This window comes from Triticum dicoccoides, chromosome 6B, assembly GCF_002162155.2.
Source record: "Triticum dicoccoides isolate Atlit2015 ecotype Zavitan chromosome 6B, WEW_v2.0, whole genome shotgun sequence".
Lineage (NCBI taxonomy): Eukaryota > Viridiplantae > Streptophyta > Magnoliopsida > Poales > Poaceae > Triticum > Triticum dicoccoides.
This window is the reverse complement of record NC_041391.1, coordinates 709,829,743-709,847,570: the sequence shown is the minus strand read 5'-3', so window position 1 is coordinate 709,847,570 and position 17,828 is coordinate 709,829,743.

The following is a 17,828-nucleotide window of genomic DNA, read 5'->3' as shown; positions in this document are numbered from 1 at the left end:
GACAGCGGGCCCCACCCCTGGTCAAACCCCAGTCAGCGCTGGGTTTGACCGGGATTAGCTCCTGTGTCACTGACGTGTGGCCCCCACACGTCAGATTTGACCTGGAGGTGCCCAGTTGACCTGCTGACGTCATGATGACGTCAGGCTGGCGCATTAATTCAATTACTGGATTTATTTATTATTCAGAAAATTCCAGAAAATGCCTATAACTTCTAAAAATCATAGAAAATTAACCGTAACTCCAAATGAAATAAATTATATATGAAAAATTATCAGAAAAATTCAAGGAATCCATCTGTACCATTTTCATGCATGTTAGAACAACTTATAGCTGCTGTTTAGCACAAATCATATAAATGGCATCTGAATAATCACATATGGAGTTTGAATTTGAATCTTGTATTCAAACCAACTTCATTTAATCTGTTGCTAGTTGCATTAGCCCAAAACACATTCATTTTGCCATGTCATGATCATGCATCACATTGTGCATTGCATTGATTGTGTTCCCTTCTGTGTTGCCGGTATTTGTCCCCTCTCGATAGACGTGATACCGATGATGTGATCGTTGACACTGATGAAGACTCAATGTTATCTTCAGAAGTGCCAGGCAAGCAAAACCCCCTTGTTCATTCCGATAAAATCCCACTCTCTCGCTCCTGCTCTCTTTTACTGCATTAGGACAACATCGATTCATCTGTTACTTGCTGCGGTAGCTGAACCCCTTTATCCTCTGCATGACCTGTCATTGCCACAGTAAATAGATGAAACCCACTAGTATGAGTAGGAGTTGCTTGAGCCCTGTTGTGCCTACTCATTCTTGCTTGTTTGTCATGCCTGCTACTGCTTAGAGTTGAGTCAGGTCTGATTCATCGGGGATGAATCAGAGGCGTGTGAATCTGTCCTACTGTGTGTGAGCTAAGCGTGTGAACACGATTTGGTAAAGGTAGCGGTGAGAGGCCATGTAGGAGTACATGGTGGGTTGTCTCATTGCAGCCGTCCTCAGGAACTGAGTTCTGTGTTTGTGATCCATGATTCAGCTACTACCACGCATTGGGCCCGAAACCAATGGACCCTCTCGGCTTCTTAATCACCCTTGTCCTCTGTCCAGGAGTTGCAAGTAGTTTCTGGTGTTTGTAGTATGCTGGAGGCCGTGCGCAGCGCTGACCGTAGGGGTGGGCTGTGATGCGGTAGGCACGTGGCACGGTGTACCGGGCGCCCGTTTGGTGTCTCGGGAACCCTGTTCACATCGTTTGGGGCTGTGAGCGAAACTCCGGCCGGATCTCCTCATGGATGGAACCCGAATAGGCGATAAACCTGGACTAGAGACTTAGGTGATTAGGTAGGTCGTGGCCGACACCCACGTTGGGCTTCCGCTTGAAGGTTGCCGAGTACATGTCGTGTAAACGGCGGTAAGTGGTGAGAGCGTGTGTGAAGAAGTACACCCCTGCAGGGTTAATATCATCTATTCGAATAGCCGTGTCCGCGGTAAAGGACTTCTGGGTTGCTTATATCAGTTCATAGACAAGTGAAAGTGGATACTTTAAAATACGCAAGATAAGCGTGAGTGCTATGGATGGCGTTCTCGTAGGGAGACGGGAGCGGATCCATAGTGGTGTATTGATATGGTGAATATGTGGACTCGTGTGCGCCACCTCAAAAGAGTCGCTTGCAGTCGTAGTTAGGATAGCCACCGAGTCAAAGCTGGCTTGCTGCAGTTAAACCCCACCACCCCTTTGTTGATAATGATGCATATGTAGATAGTTCTGATGTAAGTCTTGCTGGGTACATTTGTACTCACGTTTGCCTATTTTATGTTTTTGCAGAGAGACTTCGGTCTCGCTAGTAGTTCCACGTGGACTTCGACGTTTAGCTTGATACCTCAGCTACGATCTTGTGCCCTCGGCAGGATCTGATAGATAGTCAGGCTTCTCAGCCTTTTTTCATTTATAGATGTCTGTACTCAGACATGATAGCTTCCGCGTGTGCTTTGATTTGTATGCTCTGATTGTTGGGTCATGAGACCCATGTTTGTAATATCTCGCTCCCCGGAGCCTATTGATTAAAATACTTGAGTTGTAGAGTCATGTTGTGATGCCATGTTGTATTTGCACATATCGAGCATATTGTGTGTATGTTATTGAAATGCTTGGTATGTGTGGGATCTGACCATCTAGTTGTTTATCTTTAGTAGCCTCTCTTACGGGGAAATGTCTCCTAGTGTTTCCACCGAGCCATGGTAGCTTGCTACTGCTCCGAAACACTTAGGCTGGCCGGCATGTGTCCTTCTTCGTTCCTGTGTCTGTCCCTTCGGGGAAATGTCACGCGATGAATACCGGAGTCCTGTTAGCCCGCTACAGCCCGGTTTACCGGAGTCCTGCTAGCCCAGTGCTACAGCCTGGATTCACTCGCTGATGACCGACACGTTCGATGCTGGGTCATGGATGCCTGTCCCTGTAAGTCTGTGCCACTTTGGGTTTACGACTAGCCATGTCAGCCCGGGCTCCTTATCATGTGGATGCTAGCGACACTGTCATATACGTGTGCCAAAAGGCGCAGACGGTCCCGGGCAAAGGTAAGGCGACACCCGTGGGAATACCGTGCGTGAGGCCGCAAAGTGATATGAGGTGTTACATGCTAGATCGATGTGGCATCGAGTCGGGGTCCTGACATAGGGTTACACAGAGTCGGTTACAAAGGTAGGAGATCTACATATCCGTATCGCCAAGCTTGCCTTCCATGCCAAGGAAAGTCCCATCCGGACACGGGACGAAGTCTTCAATCTTGTAACTTCATAGTCTTGGAGTCCGGCCGATGATGATAGTTCGGCTATCCGGACACCCCCTAGTCCGGAACTCCCTCAACTGTGCTGGCGTCTATCATCCTGTTGCCGAGGCGCGTACGATCCACCCCTTGGGGGAGGGATGGGCACTCGACGTCGATCATCGCGATCGAATCGGGGATCATACTGCTCACGGTTCTTGTACTGATCGTGCCGGTCCCCATGTCCCTCACGCCTCGGGGGCGATCTGGGCTGTGAGCCGACTGAACTGTATTTGCAGCCACGGATCTGCTGTGAATCCTGTTCCGCGACTGCGATACAGCTGAATTTTGATCTCCTGCTGCCCGGAGTAAATCACTGATCTGCATCAAACCTCTGCCAGCCTCTGACTGGGAAGGCTGGATTGACTCTGCTATACGGGCCGCAACTGCTAAATTCTGAATCGGAGTTTGATATACCTGAGTCGATGGTGGAAAGAGCTGACGTCGACTGGAGTCCGGAACCCGTTGTTGCGCACGCTCGTCGAGTGCTTGCTGAAGGTTCTCCAGTCGAGTGCACTCAGCCAGGTTGGCCAAGCGCACGTCCTCTAAGGCACGAGCCTCAGGGGTTTCTCCAACGATAGGAGTGTGAAGTGCGTCCATGTTCCGGCGGCTAAGTTCTTCCCTCTGCAGCGAATTGAGGGGCTCGAAGAGGTACTCTTCATGGGCATGCGACGGGTTGCCTCCGCCGTTGCCTCCTTCGGCGCCGGGAAAACCGGGAGGACCGTGTGGTCCATCGACCATTAGAACCTCCGCCGCTGGATCACTGATGTCGCACTCGGATGCAGTCTCTGCGGAGCCAGTCAAATAGGCCACAGAGAGATTCGTCGGGCTCGATTGTCGCGACTTGGGGGTGGCCGACTGATGGGCCACCGCGTGCCTCACCCACAGCTGAAGCCTTGACCGACCGGAGCGCTTGCGCCGGCGGGAAGCGGGGAGGGAGGATGACAGAACAACTGACCGATACTGGGTTGACGGTTGCCGCAGGAGGACGCCGCGGACGCACACGCGAAAGTGCGTCGCTCCGCGGACTGGGAGCGCGTCGATGTCGAGCGGAGCCTCCTGAAGCCAAGCAGAGTCGTCGGCGACGAACGTGAGCGCGCCGAGACGGATCTCGCGGCCCTCAACCAAAACTCCGCCTGAAACCATGATCAAGGGGATCGGGAAAATTGCAACTTCTCCAATAATTCGCTAAGACACTGGCCCCACGGTGGGTGCCAACTGTCGTGGTTCTAAGTCTGACAGTAGTGTAGGGGGGTACTAATGGAGAGGCAAGATCCTAGCTATGGAGTAGTTGTATACGCAAGAGATTTACGAGTTCAGGCCCTTCTCGGAGGAAGTAACAGCCCTACATCTCAGAGCCCGGAGGCGGTCGACTGGATTATATGCGTATGAGTTACAGGGGTGCGAACCCTTTACACTGAGGAGGGAGGTGGCTTATATAGAGTTTTCCAGACCCCTCCAGCCCTCAGTTATGCAGGGTTTAAAGTACATTGAGACCGGGGGTTACTGGTAACACCCACATAAAGTGCTATGAAGACCATAAAGGCTACTTAATGACAGACCATTACATGCAGAGTGACTTTAGATCTCCTGGCCGTCGAGTGGTTAGCTTCATGGTCGAGTGATTAGCTTCATGGTCCAGTGTCCTCGAGTCTGTCGAGTGGAACACCTCTAGGTCGACTGACAGGTGGTTTCTTCTAGAGATGTCCTTGGGTAGGGTAGTTTGGACAGGTCCATGACCCTACCCTAGGTACATAGCTTCATCAGCGCCCCCCTTTCCTCTTTCCCCCTTCCCCCTTCCTTCTCCAACAAGGCAAGAAGGGGGAGTCCTACTCCCGATGGGAGTAGGACTCCTCCAGGCGCACCCCTAGGGGGCCAGCCGCACCTCCCCCTCCCTCCTTTATATACGGGGGCAGGGGGGCACCTCTAGACACACAAGTTGATCTTCGTCATCGTTCCTTAGCCGTGTGCGGTGCCCCCCTCCACCATATTCCACCTCGATCTTATCGTTGTGGTGCTTAGGCGAAGCCCTACGTCGGTAGAACATCATCATCGTCACCATGCCGTCGTGCTGACGGAACTCATCCCCGACACCCTACTGGATCGGAGTCCGGGGATCGTCATCGAGCTGAACGTGTGCTGAACTCGGAGGTGTCATACGTTCGGTGCTTGGATCGGTCGGATCGTGAAGACGTACGACTACATCAACCGCGTTGTCATAACACTTCCGCTTTCGGTCTACGAGGGTACGTGGACACACTCTCCCCTCTCGTTGCTATGCATCACCATGATCTTGCGTGTGCGTAGGATTTTTTTTTTGAAATTACTACGTTCCCCAACAGTTTTGTTTATCCATTTGCCAGATTTCAGAAAATGCAGCAATTGCTAGCCTGATTCGGACATACTTAAGCATAGATACGAGGGAGAAACTCTCATCGTAGTCAACACCTTGAACTTGTCGAAAACCTTTTTGCGACAATTCTAGCTTTGTAGATAGTAACACTACCATCAGCGTTCGTCTTCCTCTTGAAGATCTATTTATTTTCTATGGCTTGCCGATCATCGGGCAAGTCAACCAAAGTCCATACTTCGTTCTCATACATGGATCCCATCTCAGATTTCATGGCCTCAAGCCATTTTGCGGAATCTGGGCTCACCATCACTTCTTCATAGTTTGTAGGTTCGTCATGGTCTAGTAACATAACCTCCAAAAAAGGATTACCATACCACTCTGGTGCGGATCTTACTCTGATTGACCTACGAGGTTCAGTAACAACTTGATCTGAAGTTTCATGATCATCATCATTAACCTCGTCACTAATTGGTGTAGACGTCACAGGAACCGGTTTCTGTGATGAACTATTTTCCAATAAGGGAGCAGGTACTATTACCTCATCAAGTTCTACTTTCCTCCCACTCACTTCTTTCGAGAGAAACTCCTTCTCTAGAAAGGATCCATCTTAGCAACGAATATTTTGCCTTTGGATCTGTGATAGAAGGTGTACCCCACAGTCTCTTTTGGGTATCCTATGAAGACACATTTCTCCGATTTGGGGGCTTATCAGGTTGAAACTTTTTCACATAAGCATCGCAACTCCAAACTTTAAGAAATGACAGCTTAGGTTTATTTCTAAACCATAGTTCATATGGTGTCGTCTCAACGGATTTAGATGGTGCCCTATTTAACGTGAATGCAGCTATCTCTAATGCATAACCCCAAAACGATATTGGTAAATCGGTAAGAGACATCATTGATCGCACCATATCTAGTAAATTACGATTACGATGTTCGGACACACCATTACGCTGTGGTGTTCCAGTTGGCATGAGTTTGTGAAACTATTCCACATTGTTTTAACTGAAGGCCAAACTCGTAACACAAATATTCATCTCCCCGATCATATCGCGGAAACTTTATTTTCTTGTTACGATGATTATCCACTTCACTCTGAAATTCTTTGAACCTTTCAACTATTTCAGACTTATGTTTCATCAAGTAGATATACCCATATCTGCTCAAATCATCTGCGAAGGTCAGAAAATAACGATACCCGCCATGAGCCTTAATACTCATTGGTCTGCATACATCAGTATGTATTATTTCCAACAAGTCAGTAGCTCGTTCCATTGTTCTGGAGAACGGAGTTTTAGTCATCTTGCCCAAAAGACACGGTTCGCAAGCATCAAATGATTCATAACCAAGTGATTCCGAAAATGCATCTTTATGGAGTTTCTTCATGCGCTTTACACCGATATGACCCAACGGCAGTGCCACAAATAAGTTGCACTATCATTACTAACTTTGCATCTTTTGGCATCAATATTATGAATATGTGTATCACTACGATCGAGATCCAACAAACTATTTTCATTGGGTGTATGACCATTGAAGGTTTTATTCATGTAAACAGAACAACAATTATTCTCCGACTTTAAATGAATAAGCGTATTGCAATAAACATGATCAAATCATATTCATGCTCAATGCAAATGCCAAATAACATTTATTTAGGTCTAACACTAATCCCGAAAGTATAGGGAGTGTGTGATGATGATCATATCAATCTTGGAACTACTTCCAACACCCATCGTCACTTCCCCTCAACTAGTCTCTATTTATTATGTAACTCCTGTTTCGAGTTACTAATCTTAGCAACCGAACAAGTATCAAATACTCGGGGGGCTACTATAAACACTAGTAAGGCACACATCAATAACCTGTATATCAAATATACCCTTGTTCACTTTGCCATCGTTCTTATCCACCAAATATTCAGGGCATTTCCGTTTCTAGTGACCATTTCCTTTGCAGTGTAAGCACTCAATTTCAGGCTTTGGTCCAGCTTTGGGCTTCTTCGCAGGAGTGACAACTTGCTTGTCATTCTACTTGAAGTTCCCTTTCTTTCCCTTTGCACTTTTCTTGAAACTAGTGGTCTTTGTCAACCATCAACACTTGATGCTCTTTCTTGATTTCTACCTTTGCCGATTTCATCATCATGAAGAGCTTGGGAATCGTTTCCGTTATCCCTTGCATATTATAGTTCAGCACGAAGTTCTAGTAACTTGGTGATGGTGACTAGAGAACTCTGTCAATCACTATCTTATCTGGAGGATTAACTCCCACTTGATTCAAGTGATTGTTGTACCCAGACATTCTGAGCACATGCTCACTAGTTGAGCAATTCTCCTCCATATTTTAGGCAAAGTACTTGCCAGGGGTCTCATACCTCTCGACACGGGCATGAGTATGAAATACCAATTTCAACTATTGGAACATCTTATATCCTCCATGGCGTTCAAAACAATTTTCGAAGTCCCGTTTATAAGCCATAAAGCATGGTGCACTAAACTATCAAGTAGTTATCATACCGAGTTTTGTCAAACGTTCATAACGTCTGCATCTACTCCTGCAATAGGTCTGTGACCTAGTGGTGCATCAAGGACATAATTCTTCTGTGCAGAAATGAGGATAATCCTCCGATCACAGATCCAATCCGCATCATTGCTACTTGTTGGAAATATGCCCTAGAGGCAATAATAAAATGGTTATTATTATATTTCCTTGTTCATGATAATTTTCTATTGTTCATGCTAAAATTGTATTAACTCAAAACCGTAATACATGTGTGAATACACAGACCACAACATGTCCCTAGTGAGCCTCTAGTTGACTAGCTCGTTGATCAATAGATGGTTATGGTTTCCTGACCATGGACATAGGATGTCATTGATAACAGGATCACATCATTAGGAGAATGATGTCATGGACAAGACCCAATCCTAAGCATAGTGCAAGATCATATAGTTCATTTGCTAAGAGCTTTTCTAATGTCAAGTATCATTTCCTTAGACCATGAGATTCTGCAACTCCCGGATACCGTAGGAATACTTTGGGTGTACCAAACGTCACAATGTAACTGGGTGGCTATAAAGATGCACTACATGTATCTCCGAAAGTGTCTGTTGGGTTGGCACGAATCAAGACTGGGATTTGTCACTCCATATGATGGAGAGGTATCTCTGGGCCCACTCGGTATTGCATCATCATAATGAGCTCAATGTGACTAAGTAGTTAGTAACAGTATCATGCATTACAGAACGAGTAAAGTGACTTGCCAGTAACGAGATTGAACGATGTATTGGGATACCGATGATCGAATCTCGGGCAAGTAACGTACCGATTGACAAAGGGAATTGTATACGGGATTGCTTGAATCCCCGACATCGTAGTTCATCCGATGAGATAATAGTGGAACATGTGGGAGCCAACATGGGTATCCAGATCCCGCTGTTGGTTATTGGCCGGAGAACGTCTCGATCATGTCTGCATGGTTCCCGAACCCGTAGGGTGTACACACTTAAGGCTCGGTGACGCTAGAGTTGTTATGGGAAATAGTAGGTGGTTACCGAAGGTTGTTCGGAGTCCCGGATGAGATCCCGAATGTGACGAGGAACTCCGGAATGGTCCGGAGGTGAAGATATGTATATTGGATGAAGGGTATTGGAGTCCGGAATTGTTCTGGGAGTACCGGGTGACGACCAGCGTGATCGAAAGGTGTTTCGGAGGCCCCGACAAGCGTTCGGAGGCCTTATGGGCCAAGGGGAGGGGGCACACCAGCCCACTAAGGGGCTGTGCGCCCCTCCCAACCCCTCTCACGTAACCTGGAGAGGTGGGGGCGCCTCCCCTAGGGCAGCTGCCCCTCCCGGCTTGGGGGGCAAGTTTCCTAGGAGTGGGGGCGCCCGAACCCATCTAGGGTTTCCCCTGTGGCCGCCACCCCTCCCCTAGGGAACCCTAGGGCACCTCCTCCACACCCCTTCCCCATATATATAGTGAGGAAGAGAGAGGGCAGCCGCACCCTTCCCCTGGCGCAGCCCCTCCCTCCTCTAACACTTCCTCCTCCTCCGTAGTGCTTAGCGAAGCTCTGCCGGAGAACCATGAGCTCCATCGCCACCACGCTGTCGTGCTGTCGGATCTCTCCCTCAACTTCTCCTCTCCCCTTGCTGGATCAAGAAGGAGGAAACGTCCCCGGGTTGTACGTGTGTTGAACGTGGAGGCGCCGTCCGTTCGGTGCTAGATCGGATCTTCCGCGATTTGAATCACCGCGAGTACGACTCCTTCATCCGCGTTCTTGTAACGCTTCCGCATCGCAATCTTCAAGGGTATGAAGATACACTCATCCTCTCCCTCTCTTGTTGCTAGAATCTCCATAGATTGATCTTGGTGATGCATAGAAAATTTTGAATTATTGCTATGTTCCCCAACAGTGGCATTATGAGCTAGGTCTATGCATAGTTTCTATGCACGAGTAGAACACAAGTTGTTGTGGGCGTCGATTTTGTCAATTTACTTGCCACTACTAGTCTTATCTTGATTCGGCGGCATCGTGAGATGAAGCGGCCTGGACCGACCTTACATGTATGCTTACGTGAGACAGGTTCCATCGACTGACATGCACTTGTTGCATAAGGTGGCTAGCGGGTGCCAGTCTCTCCCACTTTAGTCAGATCGGATTCGATGAAAAGGGTCCTTATGAAGGGTAAATAGCAATTGGCATATCACCGTTGTGACTTTTGCGTAGGTAAGAAACGTTCTTGCTAGAAACCCATAGCACCCATGTAAAACATGCAACAACAATTAGAGGACGTCTAACTTGTTTTTGTAGGGTATGCTATGTGATGTGATATGGCCAAAAAGAATGTGATGAATGATATATGTGATGTATGAGATTGATCATGTTCTTGTAATAGGAATCCCGACTTGCATGTAAATGAGTATGACAACCGGCAGGAGCCATAGGAGTTGTCTTAATTTATTGTATGACCTGCGTGTCATTGAAAACGCCATGTAATTACTTTACTTTATTGCTAACCGTTAGCCATAGTAGTAGAAGTAATAGTTGGCGAGACAACTTCATGAAGACACGATGATGGAGATCATGATGATGGAGATCATGGTGTCATGCCGGTGACGAAGGTGATCATGCCGTGCCTCAAAGATGAAGATCAAAGGCGCGAGATGATATTGGCCATATCATGTCACTCTATGATTTGCATGTGATGTTTGTCATGTTTACATCTTATTTTCTTAGTACGATGGTAGCATAAATAAGATGATCCCTCATAAAATTTCAAGAAAGTGTTCCCTCTAACTGTGCACCGTTGCGAAGGTTCGTTGTTTTTAAGCACCACGTGATGATCGGGTGTGATAGATTCTAACGTTCGCATACAACAGGTGTAAGCCAGATTTACACATGCAAAACACTTAGGTTGACTTGACGAGCCTAGCATGTATAGACATGGCCTCGGAACACAAGAGACCGAAAGGTCGAACATGAGTCGTATAGCAGATATGATCAACATGAAGATGTTCACCGATGATGACTAGTCCGTCTCACGTGATGATCGGACATGGTCTAGTTGACTCAGATCATGTATCACTTGGATGACTAGAGGGATGTCTATCTGAGTGGGAGTTCATTAAATAATTTGATTAGATGAACTTAATTATCATGAACATAGTCAAAAGGTCTTTGCAAATTATGTCGTAGCTTACGCTTTAGTTCTACTATTTAAGATACGTTCCTAGAGAAAATTTTATTTGAAAGTTGATGGTAGAAATTATGCGGACTGGGTCCGTATACTGAGGATTGTCCTCATTGCTGCACAGTAGGCTTATGTCCTTAATGCACCGCTCAGTGTGATGAACCTCGAGCGTCGTTTTTGGATGTTGCGAACATCTGACATACCCGTTTTGATGATTACATGATAGTTCAGTGTGTAATGCTAAATGGTTTAGAACTGAGGCACCAAAGATGTTTTTGAAACATCGCATAACATATGAGATGTTCCAAGGACTGAAATTGGGATTTTAGGCTCGTGCCCACGTCAAGAGGTATGAGACCTCTGACAAATTTCTTAACCTGCAAACTAAGGGAGAAAAGCTCAATCATTGAGCATGTGCTCAGATTGTCTAAGTACTACAATATCTTTAATCGAGTGGGAGTTAATCTTCCAGATGAGATAGTGATGGTTCTTCAGAGGCACTGCCACCAAGCTACTGGAGCTTTGTGATGAACTATAACATATCAGGGATAGACATGATGATCCTTGAGCAATTCGCGATGTTTGACACCGCAAAAGTAGAAATTGAGTAGGAGCATCAATTGTTGATGGTTAGTAAAACCACTAGTTTCAAGAAGGGCAAGGGCAAGAAGGGATACTTCATGAAACGGCAAATTAGTTGCTGCTCTAGTGAAGAAAACCAAGGTTGAACCCAAACCCGAGACTAAGTGCTTCTGTAATGAGGGAACGGTCACTGAAGCAGAACTACCATGGATACTTGGTAGATGAGAAGGCTGGCAAGGTGGACAGAAGTATATTGGATATACATTATATTAAATGTGTACTTTACTAGTACTCCTAGTAGCACCAGGGTATTAAGATACCGGTTCGGTTGTTAAGTGTTAGTAACTCGAAATAAAAGAGCTACGAAATAAACGAAGACTAGCTAAAGGTGAGATGACGATGTGTGTTGGAAGTGTTTCCAAGGTTGATGTGATCAAGCATCGCATGCTCCCTCTACCATCGAGATTGGTGTTAAACCTAAATAATTGTTATTTGGTGTTTGCATTGAGCATAGACATGATTGGATTATGTTTATCGCAATACGATTATTCATTTAAGGACAATAATGGTTACTCTGTTTATTTGAATAATACCTTCCATGTTCTTGCACCTAAAATGAATGGTTTACGATCGTAGTGATACACATGTTCATGCCAAAATATATAAGATAGTAATGATAGTACCACATACTTGTGGCACTGCCATTTGAGTCATATTGGTATAAAACGCACGAAGAAGCTCCATGTTGATGGATCTTTGGACTCACTCCTTTTTGAAAATATTGAGACATGCGAACCATGTCTATTGGTATATATGCATGAAGAAACTCCATGCATATGGATCGTTTGGACTCACTTGATTTTGAATCACTTGAGACATGCAAATCATACCACATGGGCAAGATGACTGAAAGGCCTCGTTTTCAGTGAGATGGAACAAAAGAGCAACTTGTTGGAAGTAATACATATGATGTGTGCAATCCAATGAGTGTTGAGGCACGCAGTGAATATCGTTATGCTCTTACTTCACAGATGATTTGAGTAGATTCTAAGTATATTTACTTGATGAAACACAAGTCTGAAATATTGAAAGGTTCAAGTAATTTCAGAGTGAAGTTGAAGATCATCATGACAAGAGAATAAAATGTCTATGATATGATCATAGAGATAAATATCTGAGTTACGAGTTTGGTACACAATTAAGAAATTGTGGAAATTGTTTCACGACTAATACCGCCTGTAACACCATAGTGTGATGGTGTGTCCGAACATCATAGTTGCACCCTATTGGATATGGTGCATACCATGATGTCCCTTATCAAATTACCACTATCATTTATGGGTTAGGCATTAGAGACAACCGCATTCACTTTAAATAGGGCACCATGTAATTCCGTTGAGATGACACCGTATGAACTACGGTTTAGAGAAACCTAAGTTGTCATTTCCTAAAAGTTTGGGGCTGCGACGCTTATGTGAAAAATTTCAGGCTGATAAGCTCGAACCCAAAGCGGAAAAATGCATCTTCATAGGACACCCCAAAACCATTGGGTATACCTCCTGTCTCAGATCCGGAAGCAAAAGGGATTGTTTCTAGAGTCGGGTCCTTTCTCGAGGAAAAGTTTCTCTCGAAAGAATTGAGTGGGAGGATGGTGGACACTTGATGAGGTTATTGAACCGTCACTTCAACTAGTGTGTAGCAGGGCAAATGAAGTTGTTCCTGTGGCGCTTACACCAATTGAAGTGGAAGCTAATGATATTGATCATGAAACTTCGGATAAAGTTACTACCAAAACTCGTAGGTCGACAAAGATACGTACTACTCTAGAGTGGTACGTAATCCTGTCTTGGAGGTCATGTTGCTAGACAACAATGAACCTACGAGCTATGGAGAAGCGATGGTGGGCCCGGATTCCGACGAATGGCTCGAGGCCATAAAATCCGAGAGAGGATCCATGTATGAAAACAAGGTATAGACTTTGAAAGAACTACTCGATGGTCGTAAGGCTGTTGAGTACAGATGGATTTAAAAAAAAGATGGACAATGATGGTAAGTGTCACCATTAAGAAAGCTCGACTTGTCGCTAAGATGTTTTCCGACAAGTTCAAGTAATTGACTACGATGAGATTTTCTCACTCGTAGCAATGCTAAGAGTCCGTTGGAATTATATTAGCAGTTACTGCATTATTTATGAAATCTTGCAGATAGGATGTCAATACATTGTTTCCTGAATGATTTTCTTGAGGAAAGGTTGTATGTGATACAACTAGAAGGTTTTGTCAATCCTAAAAGATGCTAACAACTATGCAAAGCTCGAGCAATCCTTCTAAGGACTGGAGTAAGCATCTCGGAGTTGGAATATACCCTTTGATGAGATGATCAAAGATTTTGGGTTTATACAAAGTTTATGAGAAACTTGTATTTCCAAAGAAGTGAGTGGGAGCACTATAGCATTTCTGATGAGTATATGTTGTTGACATATTGTTGATCAAAAATGATGTAGAATTTCTGGAAAGCATATAAGGTTATTTGAAAAGTGTTTTTCAATGGAAAACCTGGATTAAGCTACTTGAACATTGAGCATCAAGATCTATAAGGATAGACCAAAATCGCTTGATAGTACTTTCAAATGAGTATGAACCGTGACAAGATTTTGAAGGAGTTCAAAATAGATCGGCAAAGGAGTTCTTGGCTGTGTTATAAGGTGTGAGTATTGAGTAAGACTCAAGACCTGACCACGGCATAAGAGAGAGAAAGGACGAAGGTCGTCCCCTATGCTTTAGACGTAGGCTCTATAGTATGCTATGCCGTGTACCGCACCTCAAGTGTGCCTTGCCATGAGTCAGTCATGGGGTACAAGAGTGATCCAGGAATGGATCACAGGAAAGCGGTCAAGGTTATCCTTGGTGACTAGTGGACTAAGGAATTTTCTCGATTATGGAGGTGGTAAAAGAGTTCGTCGTAAAGGGTTACGCCAATGCAAACTTTGACACTAATCCGGATGACTCTGAGTAGTAAACCGGATTCGTATAGTAGAGCAGTTATTTGGAATAGCTCCAAGTAGCGTCTGCTAGCTGCATCTATAAGATGACATAGATATTTGTAAAGCACACACGGATCTGAAAGGTTCAGACCCGTTGACTAATAAACCTCTCTCACAAGCGAGATATGATCAAACACCATGGGTGTTGGATTCAATACAATCACATAATGATGTGAACTAGATTATTGACTCTAGTGCAAGTGGGAGACTATTGGAAATATGCCCTAGAGGCAATAATAAAATGGTTATTATTATATTTCCTTGTTCATGATAATTTTCTATTGTTCATGCTAAAATTGTATTAACTGGAAACCGTAATACATGTGTGAATACATAGACCACAACATGTCCCTAGTGAGCCTCTAGTTGACTAGCTCGTTGATCAATAGATGGTTATGGTTTCCTGACCTTGGACATAGGATGTCATTGATAACGGGATCACATCATTAGGATAATTATGTGATGGACAAGACCCAATCCTAAGCATAGTGCAAGATCGTATAGTTCGTTTGCTAAGAGCTTTTCTAATGTCAAGTATCATTTCCTTAGACCATGAGATTCTGCAACTCCCGAATACCGTAGGAATACTTTGGGTGTACCAAACATCACAATGTAACTGGGTGGCTATAAAGATGCACTACATGTATCTCCAAAAGTGTCTGTTGGGTTGGCACGAATCAAGACTGGGATTTGTCACTCCGTATGATGGAGAGGTATCTCTGGGCCCACTCGGTATTGCATCATCATAATGAGCTCAATGTGACTAATTAGTTAGTCACGGTATCATGCATTACGGAACGAGTAAAGTGACTTGCCGGTAACGAGATTGAACGATGTATTGGGATACCGATGATCGAATATCGGGCATGTAACGTACCGATTGAAAAAGGGAATTGTATACGGGATTGCTTGAATCCCCGACATCGTGGTTCATCCGATGAGATCATCGTGGAACATGTGGGAGCCAACATGGGTATCCAGATCCCGCTGTTGGTTATTGGCCGGAGAACGTCTCAGTCATGTCTGCATGGTTCTCGAACCCGTAGGGTCTACACACTTAAGGTTCGGTGACGCTAGAGTTGTTATGGGAAATAGTATGTGGTTACCGAAGGTTGTTCGGAGTCTCGGATGAGATCCCAGATGTGACGAGGAACTCCAGAATGGTCTGGAGGTGAAGAGCGGTATATTGGATGAAGGGTATTGGCGTCTGGAATTGTTCTGGGAGTACCGGGTGACGACCAGCGTGATCGAAAGGTGTTTCGGAGGCCCCGACAAGCGTTCGGGGGCCTTATGGGCCAAGGGGAGGGGGCACACCAGCCCACTAAGGGGCTGTGCGCCCCTCCCAACCCCTCTCACGTAACCTGGAGAGGTGGGGGCGCCTCCCCTAGGGCAGCCGCCCCTCCCGGCTTGGGAGGCATGTTTCCTAGGGGTGGGGGCGCCCAAACCCATCTAGGGTTTCCCCTGTGGCCGCCACCCCTCCCCTAGGGCGCCTCCTCCACCCCTTCCCCGTATATATAGTGAGGGAGAGAGAGGGAAACCGCACCCTTCCCCTGGCGCAGCCCCTCCCTCCTCCAACACTTCCTCCTCCTCCGTAGTGCTTAGCGAAGCTCTGCCGGAGAACCACGAGCTCCATCACCACCACGCCGCCGTGCTGTCGGAGCTCCCCCTCAACTTCTCCTCTCCCCTTGCTGGATCAAGAAGGAGGAAACGTCCCCGGGCTGTACGTGTGTTGAACGCGGTGGCGCCGTCCGTTCGGCGCTAGATCGGATCTTCCGTGATTTGAATCACCGCGAGTACGACTCCTTCATTCGCGTTCTTGTAACGCTTACGCATCGCAATCTTCAAGTGTATGAAGATACACTCATCCTCTCCCTCTCTTATTGCTAGAATCTCCATAGATTGATCTTGGTGATGCATAGAAAATTTTGAATTATTGCTACGTTCCCCATCACTACTAACATCTTTCAACATAGTTTTTCTCTAGGAACATATCAAAATAAACATAGGGAAGCAACAACGTGAGCTATTGATCTACAACATAATTTGCAAAATACTATGAGGACTAAGTTCGTGATAAATTTAAGTTCAATTAATCATATTACTTAAGAACTCCCACTTAGATAGACATCCCTCTAATCATCTAAGTGATCACGTGATCCAAATCAACTAAATCATAACCGATCATCACGTGAAATGGAGTAGTTTTCAATGATGAACATCACTATGTTGATCATATCTACTACATGATTCATGCTCGACCTTTCGGTCTCAGTGTTCCGAGGCCATATCTGCATATGCTAGGCTCGTCAAGTTTAACCTGAGTATTCTGCGTGTGCAAAACTGGCTTGCACCCGTTGTAGATAGACGTAGAGCTTATCACACCCGATCATCACGTGGTGTCTGGGCACGACAAACTTTGGCAACGGTGCATACTCAGGGAGAACACTTTTATCTTGAAATTTAGTGCGAGATCATCTTATAATGCTACCGTCAATCAAAGCAAAATAAGATGCATAAAAGATAAACATCACATGCAATCAATATAAGTGATATGATATGGCCATCATCATCTTGTGCTTGTGATCTCCATCTCCGAAGCACCATCATGATCACCATCGTCACCGGCACGACACCTTGATGTCCATCGTAGCATCGTTGTCGTCTCGCCAACTATTCCTTCTATGACTATCGCTACCGCTTAGTGATAAAGTAAAGCAATTACAGGGCGATTGCATTGCATACAATAAAGCGACAACCATATGGCTCCTGCCAGTTGCCGATAACTCGGTTACAAAACATGATCATCTCATACAATAAAATATAGCATCATGCCTTGACCATATCACATCACAACATGCCCTGCAAAAACAAGTTAGACATCCTCTACTTTGTTGTTGCAAATTTTACATGGCTGTTATGGGCTGAGCAAGAACCATTTTTACCTACGCATCAAAACCACAACGATAGTTCGTCAAGTTAGTGCTGTTTTAACCTTCTCAAGGACCGGGCGTAGCCACTCTCGGTTTAACTAAAGTTGGAGAAACTGACACCCGCTAGTCACCTGTGTGCATAGCACTGCGGTAAAACCAGTCTCGCGTAAGCATACGCGTAATGTCGGTCCGGGCCGCTTCATCCAACAATACCACCGAACCAAAGTGTGACATGCTGGTAAGCAGTATGACTTGTATCGCCCACAACTCACTTGTGTTCTACTCGTGTATATAACATCAATGCAAAAAACCAGGCTCGGATGCCACTGTTGGGGAACGTAGTAATTTCAAAAAAATCCTACGCACACGCAAGATCATGGTGATGCATAGCGACGAGAGGGGAGAGT